This window comes from Orcinus orca, chromosome 18 (genome assembly GCF_937001465.1).
Source record: "Orcinus orca chromosome 18, mOrcOrc1.1, whole genome shotgun sequence".
NCBI classification, from domain to species: Eukaryota; Metazoa; Chordata; class Mammalia; order Artiodactyla; family Delphinidae; genus Orcinus; species Orcinus orca.
In genome coordinates, this window is record NC_064576.1 from 57,849,225 (window position 1) to 57,866,406 (window position 17,182).

The following is a 17,182-nucleotide window of genomic DNA, read 5'->3' on the forward strand; positions in this document are numbered from 1 at the left end:
CCTTTATTATATTTACATAGGTTCCCTCTAACCCACTTTCTGGAGAGTTTTTATCTGAAAAGTTTTATCTGAAAAGAAAAAAGTTTTTCTGAAAAGTTCTTCTGCATCTATTGAGAGGACCATATGGCTTTTATTCTTCAATTTGTCAATATGGTGTATCACATTGATTTGCGTATATTGAAGAATCCTTGCATCCCTGGGATAAATCCCACTTGATCGTGGTGTATGATCTTTCTAATGTGTTGTTGGATTCTGTTTGCTAGTATTTTGTTGAGGATTTTTGCATCCATATTCATCAGTGATATTGGTCTGTAATTTTCTTTTTTTTGCAGTATCTTTGTCTGGTTTTGGTATCAGGATGATGGTGGCCTCATAGAGTGAGTTTGGGAGTGTTCCTTCCTCTGCAGTTTTTTGGAAGAGTTTGAGAAGGATGGGTGTTAGCTCTTCTCTAAATGTTTGATAGAATTCACCTGTGAAGCCATCTGGTCCTGCACTTCTGTTTGTTGGAAGATTTTTAATCACAGTTTCGATTTCATTACTTGTGATTGGTCTGTTCATATTTTCTGTTTCTTCCTGGTTGAGTCTTGGAAGGTTATAGCTTTCTAAGAATTTGTCCATTTCCTCCAGGTTGTCCATTTTATTGGCATAGAGTTGCTTGTAGTAGTCTGTTAGGATGCTTTGTATTTCTGAGGTGTCTGTTGTAACTTCTCCTTTTTCATTTCTAATTTTATTGATTTGAGTCCTCTCCCTCTCTTTCTTGATGAGTCTGGCTAATGGTTTATCAATTTTGTTTATCTTCTCAAAGAACCAGGTTTTAGTTTTATTGATCTTTGCTATTGTTTTCTTTGTTTCTATTTCATTTCTTTCTGCTCTGATCTTTATGATTTCTTTTCTTCTGCCAATTTAGGTTTTGTTTGTTCTTCTTTATCTAGTTCCTTTTTAGGTGTAAGGTTAGATTGTTTACTTGAGATGTTTCTTGTTTATTGAGGTAGGCTTGTATAGCTATAAACTTCCCTCTTAGAACTGCTTTTGCTGCATCCCATAGGTTTTGGATCACAATGTTTTCATTGTCATTTGTCTCTAGGTATTTTTAACTTTCCTCTTTGATTTCATGAGTGATCTCTTGGTTATTTAGTAACATATTGTTTAGCCTCCATGTGTTTGTGTTTTTTTACGTTTTTTTCCCTGTAATTCCTTTCTAATCTCATAGTACTGTGATCAGAAAAGATGCTTGATATGATTTCAGTTTTCTTAAATTTACTGAGGTTTGATTTGTGACCCAACATGTGATCTATCCTGGAGAATGTTCCGTGCATGCTTGAGAAGAAAGTGTAATCTGCTGTTTTTGGATGGAATGTCCTATAAATATCAATTAAATCTATCTGTTCTATTGTGTCATTTAAATCTTCTGTTCCCTTATTTATTTTCATTATGGATGATCTTCCCATTGGTGTAAGTGAGGTGTTAAAGTCCCCCACTATTATTGTGTTAGTGTCGATTTCCTCTTTTACAGCTGTTAGCAGTTGCCTTATGTATTGAGGTGCTCCTATGTTGGGTACGTATATATTTATAATTGTTATATCTTCTTCTTGGATTGATCCCTTGATCATTATGTAGTGTCCTTCCTTGTCTCTTGTAACATTCTTTATTTTAAAGTCTATTTTATCTGATATGAGTATAGATACTCGAGCTTTCTTTTGATTTCCATTTGCATGGTATATCTTTTTCCATCCCCTCACTTTCAGTCTGTATGTGTCCCTAGGTCTGAAGTGGGTCTCCTGTGGACAGCATATAGATGGGTCTTGTTTTTGTATCCATTCAGCAAGTCTGTGTCTTTTGGTTGGAGCATTTAATCCATTCACTTTTAAGGTAATTATTGATATGTATGTTCCTATGACCATTTTCTTAATTGTTTTGGGTTTGTTTTTGTAGATCCTTTCTTTTCTTGTGTTTCCCACTTAGAGAAGTTCCTTTAGCATTTGTTGTAGAGCTGGTGTGATGGTGCTGAATTGTCTTAGCTTTTGCTAGTCTGTAAAGCTTTTGATTTCTCCATCAAATCTGAATGAGATCCTTGCCGGGTCGAGTAATCTTGGTTGTAGGTTCTTCCCTTTCATCACGTTAAGTATATCATGCCACTCCCTTCTGGCTTATAGAGTTTCTGCTGAGAAATCAGCTGTTAACCTTATGGGAGTTCCCTTGTATGTTATTTGTCTTTTTTCCCTTGCTGCTTTCAATAATTTTTCTTTGTCTTTAATTTTTGCCAAGTTGATTACTATGTGTCTCGTGTTTCTCCTTGGTTTTATCCTGTATGGGACTCTCTGCGCTTCCTGGACATGGGTGGCTATTTCCTTTCCCATGTTAGGGAATTTTTCGACTATAATCTCTTCAAATATTTCCTCCGGTCCTTTCTCTCTTCTCCTTCTTGGACCCCCATAATGCGAATGTTGTTGCATTTAATGTTGTCCCAGAGGTCTCTTAGGCTGTCTTCCTTTCTTTTCATTCTTTTTTCTTTATTCTGTTTCACAGCAGTGAATTCCACCATTCTGTCTTCCAGGTCACTTATCCGTTCTTCTGCCTCAGTCATTCTGCTATTCCTTCTAGTGTAGTTTTCATTTCAGTTATTGTATTGTTCATCAATGTTTGTTTATTCTTTAATTCTTCTAGGTCTTTGTTAAACATTTCTTGCATCTCCTCGATCTTTGCCTCCATTCTTTTTCCGAGGTCCTGGATCATCTTCCCTATCATTATTCTGAATTCTTTTTCTGGAAGGTTGCCTATCTCCACTTCATTTAGTTGTTTTTCTGGGGTTTTATCTTGTTCCTTCATCTGATACATAGCCGTCTGCCTTTTCATTTTGTCTGTCTTTCTGTGAATGTGGTTTTCCTTCCACAGGCTGCAGGATTGTAGTTCTTGCTTCTGCTGTCTGCCCTCTGGTGGATGAAGCTACCTAAGAGGCTTGATGGGAGGGACTCTCCAGCCCCGTTTTTCCCCCTTAAGACTGCTTTGGCTATTCAGCATCTTTTGTGTCTCCATACAAATTTTAATATTCTATGTTCTATTTCTGTAAAAAATGCCATTGGTAATTTGATAGGGGTTGCATAAAATCTGTAGATTGCTTTGGGTAGTACAGTCATTTTCACAATATTGATTCTTCCAATCCAAGAACCTGGTATATCTCTCCATCTATTTTTCTTATCTTTAATTTCTTTCATCAGTGTCTTATAGTTTTCTGCATACAGATCTTTTGTCTCCCTAGGTAGGTTTATTCCTAGGTGTTTTATTCTTTTTTTTGCAGTGGTAAATGGGAGTGCTTCCTTAATTTCTTTTTCAGATTTTTCATCATTTTTACCAAATGAAATTTTACTGAATTCATTGATTAGCTCTAGTAGTTTTCTGGTGGCATCTTTAGGATTCTCTATGTACAGTATCATGTCATCTGCCAACAGTGACAGTTTTATTTCTTCTTTTCCAATACGTATTCCTTTTATTTTTCTCTGATTGCCATGGCTAACACTTCCAAAACTATGTTGAATAATAGTGGTGAGAGTGGACTCCTTGTCTTGTTTCTGATCTTAGAGTAAATGCTTTCAGTTTTTCACCATTGAGAATCGTGTTTGCTGTGGCTTTGTCATATATGGCCTTTATTATGTTGAGGTAGGTTCCCTCTATGCCCAATTTCTGGAGAGTTTGTATCGTAAATGGTGTTGAATTTTGTTAAAAACTTTTCCTGCATCTATGGAGATGATCATTTTTTTTTTAACATCTTTATTGGAGTACAATTGCTTTACAATGGTGTGTTAGTTTCTGTTTATAACAAAATGAATCAGTTATACATATACCTATGTCCCCCCGTCTCTTCCCTTTTGCATCTCCCTCCCTCGCACCCTCCCTATCCCATCCCTCTCAGTGGTCACAAAGCACCGAGCTGATCTCTCTCTTCTATGCGGCTACTTCCCACTATCTATTTTACATTTGGAAGTGTATATATGTCCATGCCACTCTTACTTTATCACAGTTTACCCTTCCCACTACCCATACCCTCAAGTCCATTCTCTACGAGGTCTGTGTCTTTATTCTCATCTTGCCCCTAGGTTCTTCATGACCATTTTTTATTCTTCTTAGATTCCATATATATGTGTTAGCATACAGTATTTGTTTTTCTTTCTGACACACTTCACTCTGTATGACAGACTCTAGGTCCATCCACCTCAGTACAAGTAACTCAATTTCGTTTCTTTTTATGGCTGAGTAATATTCCATTGTATATGTGTGCCACATCTTCTTTATCCATTCACCTGTCAATGGACACTTAGGTTGCTTCCATGTGCTGGCTATTGTAAATAGAGCTGCAATGAACATTTTGGTACATGACTCTTTTTGAATTATGGTTTTCTCAGGGTATATGGCCAGTAGTGGAATTGCTGGATCATATGGTAGTTCTATTTTTAGTTTTTTAAGGAACCTTCACACCATTTGCCATAGTGGCTGTATCAATTTACATTCCCACCAACAGTGCAAGAGGGTTCCCTTTTCTCCACACCCTCTCCAGCATTTATTGTTTGTACATTTTTAGATGATGGCCATTCTAACCGGTGTGAGGTGGTACCTCATTGTGGTTTTGATTTGCATTTCTCTAATAATTAGTGATGTTGAGCATTCTTTTCATGTGTTTGTTGGCAATCTGTATATCTTCTTTGGACAAATGTCTGTTTAGTGCTTCTGCCCATTTTTGGATTGGGTTGTTTGTTTTTTTGATATTGAGCTGCATGAGCTGCTTGTAAATTTTGGAGATTAATCCTTTGTCAGTTGCTTCATTTGCAATTTTTTTCTCCCATTCTGAGGGTTGTCTTTTTGTCTTGTTTATGGTTTCCTTTGCTGTGCAAAAGCTTTTAAGTTTCATGAGGTCCCATTTGTTTATTTTTGTTTTTATTTCCATTTCTCTAGGAGGTGGGTCAAAAAGGATCTTGCTGTGATTTATGTCATAGAGTGTTCTGCCTGTGTTTTCCTCTAAGTGTTTGCTAGTGTCTGGCCTTACATGTATGTCTTTAATCCATTTTGAGTTTATTCTTGTGTATGGTATTAGGGAGTGTTCTAATTTTATACTTTTACATGTGCCTGTCCAGTTTTCCCAGCACCACTTATTGAAGTGGCTGTCTTTTCTCCACTGTATGTTCTTGCATCCTTTATCAAAGATAAGGTGACCGTACGTGCGTGGGTTTATCTCTGGGCTTTCTATCCTGTTCCATTGATCTATATTTCTGTTTTTGTGCCACTACCATACTGTCTTGATTACTGTAGCTTTGTAGTATAGTCTGAAGTCAGGCAGCCTGATTCTTCCCACTCCATTTTTTTTTTTTTTTCTCAAGATTGCTTTGGCTATTTGGGGTCTTTTTTGTTTCCATACAAATTGTGAAATTCTTTTTTCTAGTACTGTGAAAAATGCCAGTGGTAGTTTGAAAGGGATTGCATTGAATCCGTAGATTGCTTTGTGTAGTAAAGTCATTTTCATAATGTTGATTCTTCCAATCCAAGAACATGGTATATCTCTCCATCTGTTTGTATCACCTTTAATTTCTTTCATCAGTGTGTCTTATAATTTGCTGCATACAGGTCTTTTGTCTCCCAGGTAGGTTTATTCCTAGATATTTTATTCTTTTTGTTGCAGTGATAAATGGGAGTGTTTTCTTAATTTCACTTGCATATTAGTGCAAATTCACTTTAAATTCACTTGCATCATTAGTGTATAGGAATGCTAGAGATTTCTGTGCATTAATTTTGTATCCTGCTACTTTACCAAATTCATTGATTAGCTCTAGTAGTTTTCTGGTAGCATCTTTAGGATTCTCTATATATAGTATCATGTCATCTGCAAACAGTGACAGTTTTACTAGTTTTACTTCTTCTTTTCCAATTTGTATTCCTTTTATTTCTTTTTCTTCTTTGATTTCCATGGCTAGGACTTCCAAAACTATGTTGAATAATACTGGTGAGAATGGACATCCTTGTCTCACTCCTGATTTTGGAGGAAATCCTTTCAGTTTTTCACCATTGAGAATGATGTGTGCTGTGGGTTTGTCGTATATGGCCTTTATTTTGTTGAGGTGGGTTCCCTCTATGCCTACTTTCTGGAGGGGTTTTATCATAAATGGGTGTTGAATTTTGTCAAAAGCTCTCTCTGCATCTATTGAGATAATCATATGGTTTTTCTCCGTAAATTTGTTAATATGGTGTTTCACATTGAATAATTTGCGTATGTTGAAGAATCCTTGCATTCCTGGGATAAACTCCACTTGATCATGGTGTATGATTCTTTTAATGTGCTGTTGGATTCTGTTTGCTAGTATTTTGTTGAGGATTTTTGCATCTAAGTTCATCAGTGATATTGGCCTGTAGTTTTCTTTCTTTGTGCTATCTTTGTCTGGTTTTTGGTGTCAGGGTAATGGTGGCCTCGTAGTATGAGTTTCGGAGTGTTCCTCCCTCTGCTATATTTTGGAAGAGTTTGAGAAGGATAGGTGTTAGCTCTTCTCTAAGTGTTTGATAGAATTCAGCATTGAAGCCATCTGGTCCTGGGCTTTTGTGTGTTGGAAGATTTTTAATCACAGTTTAAATTTCATTACTTGTGATTGGTCTGTTCATATTTTCTATTTCTTCCCGGTTCAGTCTTGGAAGGTTGTGCCTTTCTAAGAATTTGTCTGTTCCTTCCAGGTTGTCCATTTTATTGGCATAGAGTTGCTTGTAGTAATCTCTCATGATCCTTTGTATTTCTGCAGTGTCAATTGTTACTTCTCCTTTTTCATTTCTAATTCTATTGATTTGAGTCTTCTCCCTATTTCTCTTGATGAGTCTGGCTAATGGTTTATCAATTTTGTTTATCTTCTCAAAGAACCAGGTTTTAGTTTTATTGATCTTTGCTGTGGTTTCCTTCATTTCTTTTTCATTTATTTCTGATGTGATCTTTATGATTTCTTTCCTTCTGCTAACTTTGGGGGATTTTTGTTCTTCTTTCTCTAATTGCTTTAGGTGTAAGGTTAGGTTGTTTATTTGAGATGTTTCTTGTTTCTGAAGGTAGGATTGTATTGCTGTAAACTTCTGTCTTAGAACTGCTTTTGCTGCATCCCATAGATTTTGGGTCGTCATGTTTTCATTGTCATTTGTTTCTAGGTATTTTTTGATTTCCTCTTTGATTTCTTCAGTGATCTCTTGGTTATTAAGTAGTGCATTGTTTAGTCTCCATGTGTTTGTATTTTTTTTTTTTTTTTTTTACAGATTATTTCCTGTAATTGATATGTAGTCTCATAGCGTTGTGGTCAGAAAAGATATGTGTTATGATTTCAATTTTCTTAAATTTACCAAGGCTTGATTTGTGACCCAAGGTATGATCTATCCTGGAGAATGTTCCATGAGCACTTGAGAAGAATGTGTATTCTGTTGTTTTTGGATGGAATGTCCTATAAATATCAATTAAGTCCATCTTGTTTAATGTATCATTTAAAGCTTGTGTTCCCTTATTTATTTTCATTTTGGATGATATGTCCATTGGTTAAAGTGGGGTATTAAAGTCCCCTAGTATGATTGTGTTACTGTTGATTTCCTCTTTTATGGCTGTTAGTATTTACCTTATGTATTGAGGTCGTCCTATGTTGGGTGCATAAATATTGACAATTGTTATATCTTCTTGGATTGATCCCTTGATCATTATGCAGTGTCCTTCTTTGTCTCTTGTAATAGTCTTTATTTTAAAGTCTATTTGATACAAGAATTGCTACTCCAGGTTTCTTTTTTTCTTTTTCCTTTTTTTTTTTTTTTGCTGTACGTGGGCCTCTCACTGTTGTGGCCTCTCACGTTGCGGAGCACAGGCTACGGATGCACAGGCCCAGCGGCCAAGGCTCACGGGCCCAGCCGCTCCGTGGCATGTGGGATCTTCCCAGACTGGGGCACGAACCCGTGTCCCCTGCATTGGCAGGCGGACTCTCAACCATTGCGCCACCATGGAAGCCCAACTCCAGGTTTCTTTTGATTTCCATTTGCATGGAATATCTTTTTCCATCCCCTCACTTTCAGTCTGTATGTGTCCCTATGTCTGAAGTGGGTCTCTTGTAGACAGTATGTACACAGGTCTTGTTTTTGTATCCATTTATCCACTCTGTGTCTTTTGGTTGGAGCATTCAATCCATTTACATTTAAGATAATTATCAATATGTATATTCTTATTACCATTTTCTTAATTATTTTGGGTTTGTTTTTGTAGGTCTTTTCCTTGTGTGTGTTTCCTGCCTAGAGAAGTTCCTTTAGCATTTGTTTTAAAGCTGGTTTGGTGGTGCTGATTTCTCGTAGCTTTTGCTTGTCTGTAAAGGTTTTAATTTCTCCATCAAATCTGAATGAGATCCTTGCTGGGTAGAGTAATCTTGGTTGCAGGTTTTTCTCCTTCATCACTTTCAGTATGTCCTGCCACTCCCTTCTGGCTTGCAGAGTTTCTGCTGAGAGATCAGCTGTTAACCTTATGGGGATTCCCTTGTGTGTTATTTGTTGTTTTACCCTTGCTGCTTTTAATATGTTTTCTTTGTAGTTAATTTTTGATAGTTTTATTAATATGTGTCTTGGCATGTTTCTCCTTGGATTTATCCTGAATGGGACTCTCTCTGCTTCCTGGACTTGATTAACTATTTCCTTTCCCATATTAGGGAAGTTTTCAACTATAATCTCTTCAAATATTTTCTCAGTCCCTTTCTTTTTCTTTTATTCTTCTGGGACCCCTGTAATTCGAATGTTGGTGCATTTAATGTTGTCCCAGAGGTCTCTGAGACTGTCCTCAATTCTTTTCATTCTTTTTTCTTTATTCTGCTTGGCAGTAGTTATTTCCACTATTTTATCTTCCAGGTCACTTATCCGTTCTTCTGCCTCTGTTATTCTGCTATTGATCCCTTCTAGAGAATTTTTAGTTTCATTTATTGTGTTGTTCATCACTGTTTGTTTGTTGTTTAGTTCTCCTAGTTCCTTGTTAAACCTTTCTTGTATTTCCTCTATTCTACTTCCAAGATTTTGGATCATCTTTACTGTCATTACTCTGAATTCTTTTTCAGGTAGACTGCCTATTTCCTCTTCGTTTGTTTGGTCTGGTGCTTTTTTGCCTTGCTCCTTCATCTGCTGTGTGTTTCTGTGTCTTCTCATTTTTCTTGACTTACTGTGTTTGGAGTCTTCTTTTTGCAGGCTGCAGGTTTGTAGTTCTTGTTGTTTTTTGTGTCTGTCCCCAGTGGCTAAGGTTGGTTCAGTGGGCTGTGTAGGCTTCCTGGTGGAGAGGAATAGTGCCTGTGTTCTGGTGGATGAGGCTGGATCTTGTCTACCTGGTGGGCAGATCCATGTCTGATGGTGTGTTTTGGGGTATCTGTGGCCTTATTACGATTTTAGGCAGCTTCTGTGCTAATGGATGGGGTTGTGTTTCTGTCTTGCTAATTGTTTGGCATAGGGTATCCAGCACTGTAGCTTGCTGGTCATTGAATGAAGCTGGGTCTTGGCGTTGAGATGGAGATCTCTGGAAGATTTTCACCATTTGATATTATGTGGAGCTGGGAGGTGTCTTGTGGACCAGTGTTCTGAACTTGGCTCTCCCCCCTCAGAGGCACAGCCCTGATGCTTGGCTGGAGCAGCACGAGCCTTTCATCCACACGGGTCAGAATAAAAGGGAGAAAAAATGGAAAGGAAGGAAGGAAGGAAGGAAGGAAGGAAGAAGATAAAATTGAAAAAATAAAGTAAAATTAATTAAAGTTATTAAAAAATAATTATTAAGAAAATAATTTTTTAAGTAAAATGGACAAAGAAACGGACAGACAGAACCCTGGGACAAATGGTAAAAGCAAAGCTATACAGACAAAATCACACACAGAAGCATACACATACACACTCACAAAAAGAGAAAAAGGAAAAAAATACATATATATATCATTGCTCCCAAAGTCCACCTCCTCAATTTGGGATGATTCGTTGTCTCTTCAGGTATTCCACAGATGCAGGGTACAAGTTGATTGTGGAGATTTAATCTGCTGCTCCTGAGGCTGCTGGGAGAGATTTCCCTTTCTCTTCTTTGTTCGCACAGCTCCTGAGGTTCAGCTTTGGATTTGGCCCCGCCTCTGCGTGTAGGTCACCTGAGGGCATCTGTTCTTCACTCAGACAGGACGGGGTTAAAGGAGCAGCTGATTCGGGGGCTCTGGCTCACTCAGGCCGGAGGGAGGGAGGGGTATGGATGCGGGGCGAGCCTGCGGCGGCAGAGGCCAGCATGACGTTGTACCAGCCTGAGGCTCGCCGTGCGTTCTCCCAGGGAAGTTGTCCCTGCATCCCGGGACTCTGGCAGTGGCGGGCTGCACAGGCTCCCGGGAGGCGAGGTGTGGAGAGTGACCTGTGCTCGCACACAGGCTTCTTGGTGGCGGCAGCAGCAGCCTTAGCGTCTCATGCCCGTCTCTGGGGTCCGCATTTTTAGCCGCGGCTTGCGCCCATCTCTGGAGCTCCTTTAAGTGGCGCTGTTAATCCCGTCTCCTCACGCACCAGGAAACAAAGAGGGAAGAAAAAGTCTCTTGCCTCTTCGGCATGTCCAGACTTTTTCCCGGACTCCCTCCTGGCCAGCCGTGGTGCACTAACCCCCTTCAGGCTGTGTTCACGCATCCAACCCCAGTCCTCTCCCTGGGATCTGACCTCCAAAGCCCAAACCTCAGCTCCCAGCCCCACCTGCCCCAGCGGGTGAGCAGACAAGCCTCTTGGGCTGGTGAGTGCTGGTCGGCACTGATCCTCTGTGTGGGAATCTCTCCACTTTGCCCTCTGCACCCCTGTTGCTGTGCCCTCCTCTGTGGCTCTGAAGCTTCCCCCCCTCTGCTACCCGCCCCCCCGTCTCCACCCGTGAAGCGCCTTCCTAGAGTGTGGAAACCTTTCCTCCTTCACAGCTCCCTCCCAGAGGAGCACGTCCCGTCCCTATTCTTTTGTCTCTGTTTTTTCTTTTTTCTTTTGCCCTACCCAGGTACATGGGGAGTCTCTTGCATTTTGGGAGGTCTGAGGACTTCTGCCAGTGTTCAGCAGGTGTTCTGTAGGCGTTGTTCCACATGTAGACATATTTCTGATGTATTTGTGGAAGGAAGGTGATCTCCGCATCTTACTCTTCCACCATCTTGAAGCTCCCTCCGATCATATGGTTGTTATTCTTCAGTTTGGTAATATGCTGTATCACATTGATTAGTTTGCGTATATTGAAGAATCCTTGCATCCCTGGGATAAATCCCACTTGATCATGGTGTATGATCCTGTTACCATGTTGTTGGATTCTGTTTGCTAGTATTTTGTTGAGGATTTTTGCATCTATATTCATCAGTGATATTGGTCTGTAATTTTCTTTTTTTTGCAGTGTCTTTGTCTGGTTTTGGTATCAGGGTGATGATGGCCTCATAGAATGAGTTTGGGAGTGTTCCTTCTCCTGCAGTTTTTTGGAAGAGTTTGAGAAGGATGGGTGTTAGCTCTTCTCTAAATGTTTGATAGAATTTCCCTGTGAAGCTATCTGGTCCTGGACTTTTGTTTGTTGGAAGATTTTTAATCACAGTTTAAATTTCATTACTTGTGATTGGTCTGTTCATATTTTCTGTTTCTTCCTGGTTGAGTCTTGGAAGGTTATAGCTTTCTAAGAATTTGTCCATTTCTTCCAGGTTGTCCATTTTATTGGCATAGAGTTGCTTGTAGTAGTCTGTTAGGATGCTTTGTATTTCTGAGGTGTCTGTTGTAACTTCTCCTTTTTCATTTCTAATTTTATTGATTTGAGTCCTCTCCCTCTTTTTCTTGATGTGTCTGGCTAAGAGTTTATCAATTTTGTTTATCTTCTCAAAGAACCAGGTTTTAGTTTTATTGATCTTTGCTATTGTTTTCTTTGTTTCTATTTCATTTCTTTCTGCTCTGATCTTTATGATTTTTTTCCTTCTGCTAACTTTGGGTTTCGTTTGTTGTTCTTTCTCTAGTTCCTTTAGGTGTAAGGTTAGATTGTTTGAGATGTTTGTTTCTTGAGGTAGGCTTGTATTGCTATAAACTTCGCTATTAGAACAGCTTTTGCTGCATCCCATAGGGTTTGGACCATTGTGTTTTCATTGTCATTTGTCTCTAGGTATTTTTTGATTTCCTCTTTGATGTCTTCAGTGATCTCTTGGTTATTTAGTAATGTATTGTTTAGCCTCCATATGTTTGTGTTTTTTACATTTTTTTCCTGTAACTGATTTCTAATCTCATAGCATTGTTCTCAGATAAGATGCTTGATATGATTTCAATTTTCTTAAATTTACTGAGGCTTGATTTGTGACCCAAGATGGATCTATCCTGGAGAATGTTCCATGCACACTTGAGAAGACAGTGTAATCTGCTGTTTTTGGATGGAATGTCCTATAAATATCAGTACTATCTGGTCTCTTGTGTCATTTAAATCTTCTGTTTCCTTAGTAACTTTCTGTTTGGATGATCTTCCCATTGGTGTAAGTGAGGTGTTAAAGTCCCCCACTATTATTGTGTTATTGTCGATTTCCTCTTTTATAGCTGTTAGCAGTTGCCTTATGTATTGAGGTGCTCCTATGTTGGGTACATATATATTTATAATTGTTATATCTTCTCCTTGGATTGATCCCTTGATCATTATGTAGTGTCCTTCCTTGTCTCTTGTAACATTCTTTATTTTAAAGTCTATTTTATCTGATATGAGTATAGATACTCGAGCTTTCTTTTGATTTCCATTTGCATGGAATATCTTTTTCCATCCCCTCACTTTCAGTCTGTATGTGTCCCTAGGTCTGAAGTGGGTCTCTTGTAAAAAGCATATAGATGGGTCTTGTTTCTGTATCCATTCAGCAAGTCTGTGTCTTTTGGTTGGAGCATTTAATCCATTCACGTTTAAGGTAATTATCAATGTGTATGTTCCTATGACCATTTTCTTAATTGTTTTCAGTTTGCTTTTGTAGGTCCTTTTCTTCTCTTGTGTTTTTCACTTAGAGAGATGCTGTAGAGCTGGTTTGGTGGTGCTGAATTCTCTAAGCTTTTGCTAGTCTGTAAAGCTTTTGATTTCTCCATCGAATCTGAATGAGATCCTTGCTGGGTCAAGTAATCTTGGTTGTAGGTTCTTCCTTTTCATCACTTTCAGTATGTCATGTCGCTCCCTTCTGGCTTGTAGAATTTCTGCTGAGAAATCTGCTGTTAACCTTATAGGAGTTCCTTTGTATGTTGTCTTTTTTCCCTTGCTGCTTTCAGTAATTTTTCTTTGTCTTTAATTTTTGCCAATTTGATTACTATGTGTCTCGGTGTGTTTCTCCTTGGGTTTATCCTGTATAGGGTTCTTTGCACTTCCTGTACTTGGGTGGCTATTTCCTTTCCCGTGTTAGGGAAGTTTTTGAGTATAATCTCTTCAAATATTTTCTTGGGTCCTTTCTCTCTCTCTTTTCCTTCTGGGACCCATATAATGCAAATGTTGTTACATTTAATGTTGTCCCAGAGGCCTCTTAGCCTGTCTTCATTTCTTTTCATTCTTTTTTCTTTATTCTGTTCCACAACAATGAATTCCACCGTTCTGTCCTCCAGGTCATTTATCCGATATTCTGCCTCAGTTATTCTGCTATTGATTCCTTCTAGTGTAGTTTTCATTTCAGTTATTTTTTATCTATGTTTGTTTGTTCTTTAATTCTTCTAGGTCTTTGTTAAACATTTCTTGCATCTCCTCGATCTTTGCCTCCATTCTTTTTGCGAGGTCCTGGATCATCTTCACTATCATTACTCTGAATTCTTTTCCTGGGAGGTTGCCTATCTCCACTTCATTTAGTTGTTTTTCTGTTTTTTATCTTGTTCCTTCATCTGGTACATAGCCGTCTGCCTTTTCATCTTGTCTGTCTTTCTGTGAATGTGGTTTTCCTTCCACAGGCTGCAGGATTGTAGTTCTTCTTGCTTCTGCTGTCTGCCCTCTGGTGGATGAGGTTATCTAAGAGGCTTGAGCAGGTTTCCTGATGGGAGGGACTGGTGGTGGGTAGAGCTGGGTGTTACTCTTGTGGGCAGAGCTCAGTAAAACTTTAATCCACTTGTCTGCTTATGGGTGGGGCTGTGTTCCCTCCCTGTTGGTTGTTTGGCCCGAGGCGACCCAACACTGGATCCTACCCGGGCTCTTTTGTGGGGCTAATGGCAGAGTCTGGGAGGGCCCATGCCAAGGAGTACTTCCCAGAACTTCTGCTGCCAGTGTCCTTGTCCTCACGGTGAGACACAGCCACACCCCGCCTCTGCAGAAGACCCTCCAACACTAGCAGGTAGGTCTGGTTCAGTCTCCTATGGGGTCACTGCTCCTTCCCCTGGGTCCCGATGCACACACTACTTTGTGTGTGCCCTCCAAGAGTGGAGTCTCTGTTTCCCCCAGTCCTGTCGAAGTCCTGCAATCAAATCCCACTCACCTTCAAAGTCTGATTCTCTAGGAATTCCTCCTCCCATTGCTGGACCCCCAGCTTGGGAAGCCTGACGTGGGGCTCAGAACCTTCATTCCACTGGGTTGACTTTTCTGGTATAAGTGTTCTCCAGTTTGTGAGTCACCCACCCAGCAGTTATGGGATTTGATTTTACCGTGATTGCACCCCTCCTACCATATCATTGTGGCTTCTCCTTTGTCTTTGGATGTGGGGTATCTTTTTTGGTGAGTTCCAGTGTCTTCCTGTCAATCAATGTTCAGCAGTTAGTTGTGTGTGTTTTTATTTTTTTTTTTTGGATAATTAGAAGTGTAATTGCTGAATCATATGGTAATTTTATTTTTAATTTTTTGAGGAATCTTCATACTGTTTTCCATAGTGGCTGCACCAATTTACATTCCCACCAACAGTGCAAAATGGCTTCCTTTTCTCCACATCTTCACCAACAGTTGTTGTTTCTTGTCTTTTTGAGAACAGCCATTCTAAAAGGTGTGAGGTAATATCATGTGGTTTTGACTTGCATTCCCCTGATGATTAGTGATGTTGAACACCTTTTCATGTACCTATTGGCCATCTGTGTGTCATCTTTGGAAAAATGTCTGTTCAGATCCTCTGCCCATTTTATAATGGGATTGTTTGGGGGTTTTTTTCTGTGTGAGATTTTTGGTTTGAGTCCTGTGAGTTCTTTATATGTTTTGGATGTTAACCTCTTACCAGATATATGATCTGCAAATATTTTCTCCATTTCGTAGGTTTCCTTTTCATGTTGTTGATGGTTTCCTTTGCTGTGCAGAAGCTTTTGGTCTGATATAGTCCCACTTGTTTATTCTTGCCTTTTTTTTTTTTTTTTTTTGTAGTTCCAAAAAATCATTGCCATCTGATGTCAAGGAGCTTACTGCCTATTTTTTCCTCTATGTGTTTTATGGTTTCTGGTTTCACATTCAAGTCTTTAATCCATTTCGAGTTAAAATTTTTTTATGGTGTAAGATAATGGTTCAGTTTCATTCTTTTGCATGTGGCTGTCTAGTTTTCCCAGCCTCATTTATTGAGGAGACTGTCCTTTCTCCATTGTATATTCTTGACTCCTTTGTCATATATTAATTGACCATATATGCATGGGTTTATTTATGGTCTCTCTATTCTGTTCCATTGACCTACATGTCTGTTTTTATACCAATACCATACTGTTTTAATTTCCATAGCTTTGTACAATAATATAGTTAGAAACCAGGGAGTATGATGCCTACAGCTTTATTCTGTTTTTCCAAAATTTGCTTCAGTTATTTGGGGTCATTTGTGGTTCCATGCACATTTTAGGATTGTTTGTTCTACTTCTGTGAAAAGTGCCATTGGAATTTTGATAGGGATTGCACTGAATCTGTAGATTCCTTTGGGTAGTATAGACATTTTTACACTAATTCTTCTAACTCATGAACATGGATTATCTTCCCATTTATTTGCATCTTCAGTCTCTTTCATCTTATAGTTTTCAGTGTACAGGCCTTTCACCTCCTTGGTTAAATTTTTTCCTAAGTATTTTATTCTTTTTGATGCAATTATAAATGGGATTGCTTTCTTAGTTTCTCTTTCTGTTAGTTTGTTGTTAGTGTATAGAAACACAACAGATTATTGCACACTGATTTTGTATCCTGCAAGTTTACTGAATTCATTTATTAGTTCTAATAGTTTTTTGATGGAGTTTAGGGTTTTCTCTATATAGTATCATGTCATCTGCAAATAGTGAGTTTTACTTCTTTCTGATTTGGATGACTTTTGTTTCTTTTTCTTGACTAACTGATCTGGTTGGGACTTCCAATACTATGCTGAGTAAAAGTGGTGAGAGTGGGCATTCTTGTCTTATTCCTGATCTTAGAGGAAAAGCTTTCAGTTTTTCACCATTGAGTATGATAGCTGTGGGCACATCATATATGGCCTTTAGTATGTTATGTTCTCTCTATACCAACTTTGTTGAGACTTTTTATCATGAATGGATGTTGAATTTTGTCAAATGCTTTTTCTGCATCTATTGAGATTTATCATACACTTTTGTATCCTTCATTTTGTTAACGGGGTGTATCACACTGATTGATTTTCTGATGTTGAACCATCCTTGCATCCCTAGAATAAATCTGATTTGGTCAAGGTGTATGATCCTTTTAATATATTGTTAAATTTTGTTTTCTAATATTTTGCTGAGGATTTTTACAACTATGTTCATCAGGGATATTGGCTTGTAATTTTCTTGTGGTGTCCTATTTTGGTTTTGGTATCAGGGTAATGCTCGCCTCATAAAATGCATTCAGAAGTGTTGCTTCTTGTAGTTTTCTGGAAGAGTGAGAAGGATTTGTAGTAATTCTTTAAATGGTAGAATTCATCAGTGAAAACATCTGGTCATGGACTTTTGGACTTGATTGGGAGGGTTTTACTTAATGATTCAATGTCTTTACTAGTATGAATCTGTTCAGATTTTCTGTTTCTTCATGAGTCAGTCTTGGAAAATTGTGTTTTTAGGAATTTGTCCATTTCCTATACGTTGTCCAATTTGCTGAATAATTGTAGTAGTTTCTTATGACCCTTTGTACTTCTGTGGTATCAGTTGTAACATCTTTTTCATTTCTTAGTTGAATCTTCTCTTTTTTCTTGGTCTTGCTAAAGGTTTGTCAATTTTTTTCAAACCCCCCCCCCAGCTCTTAGTTTCATTGATCTTTTCTATTGGCTTTTAAATTTACATTTCATTC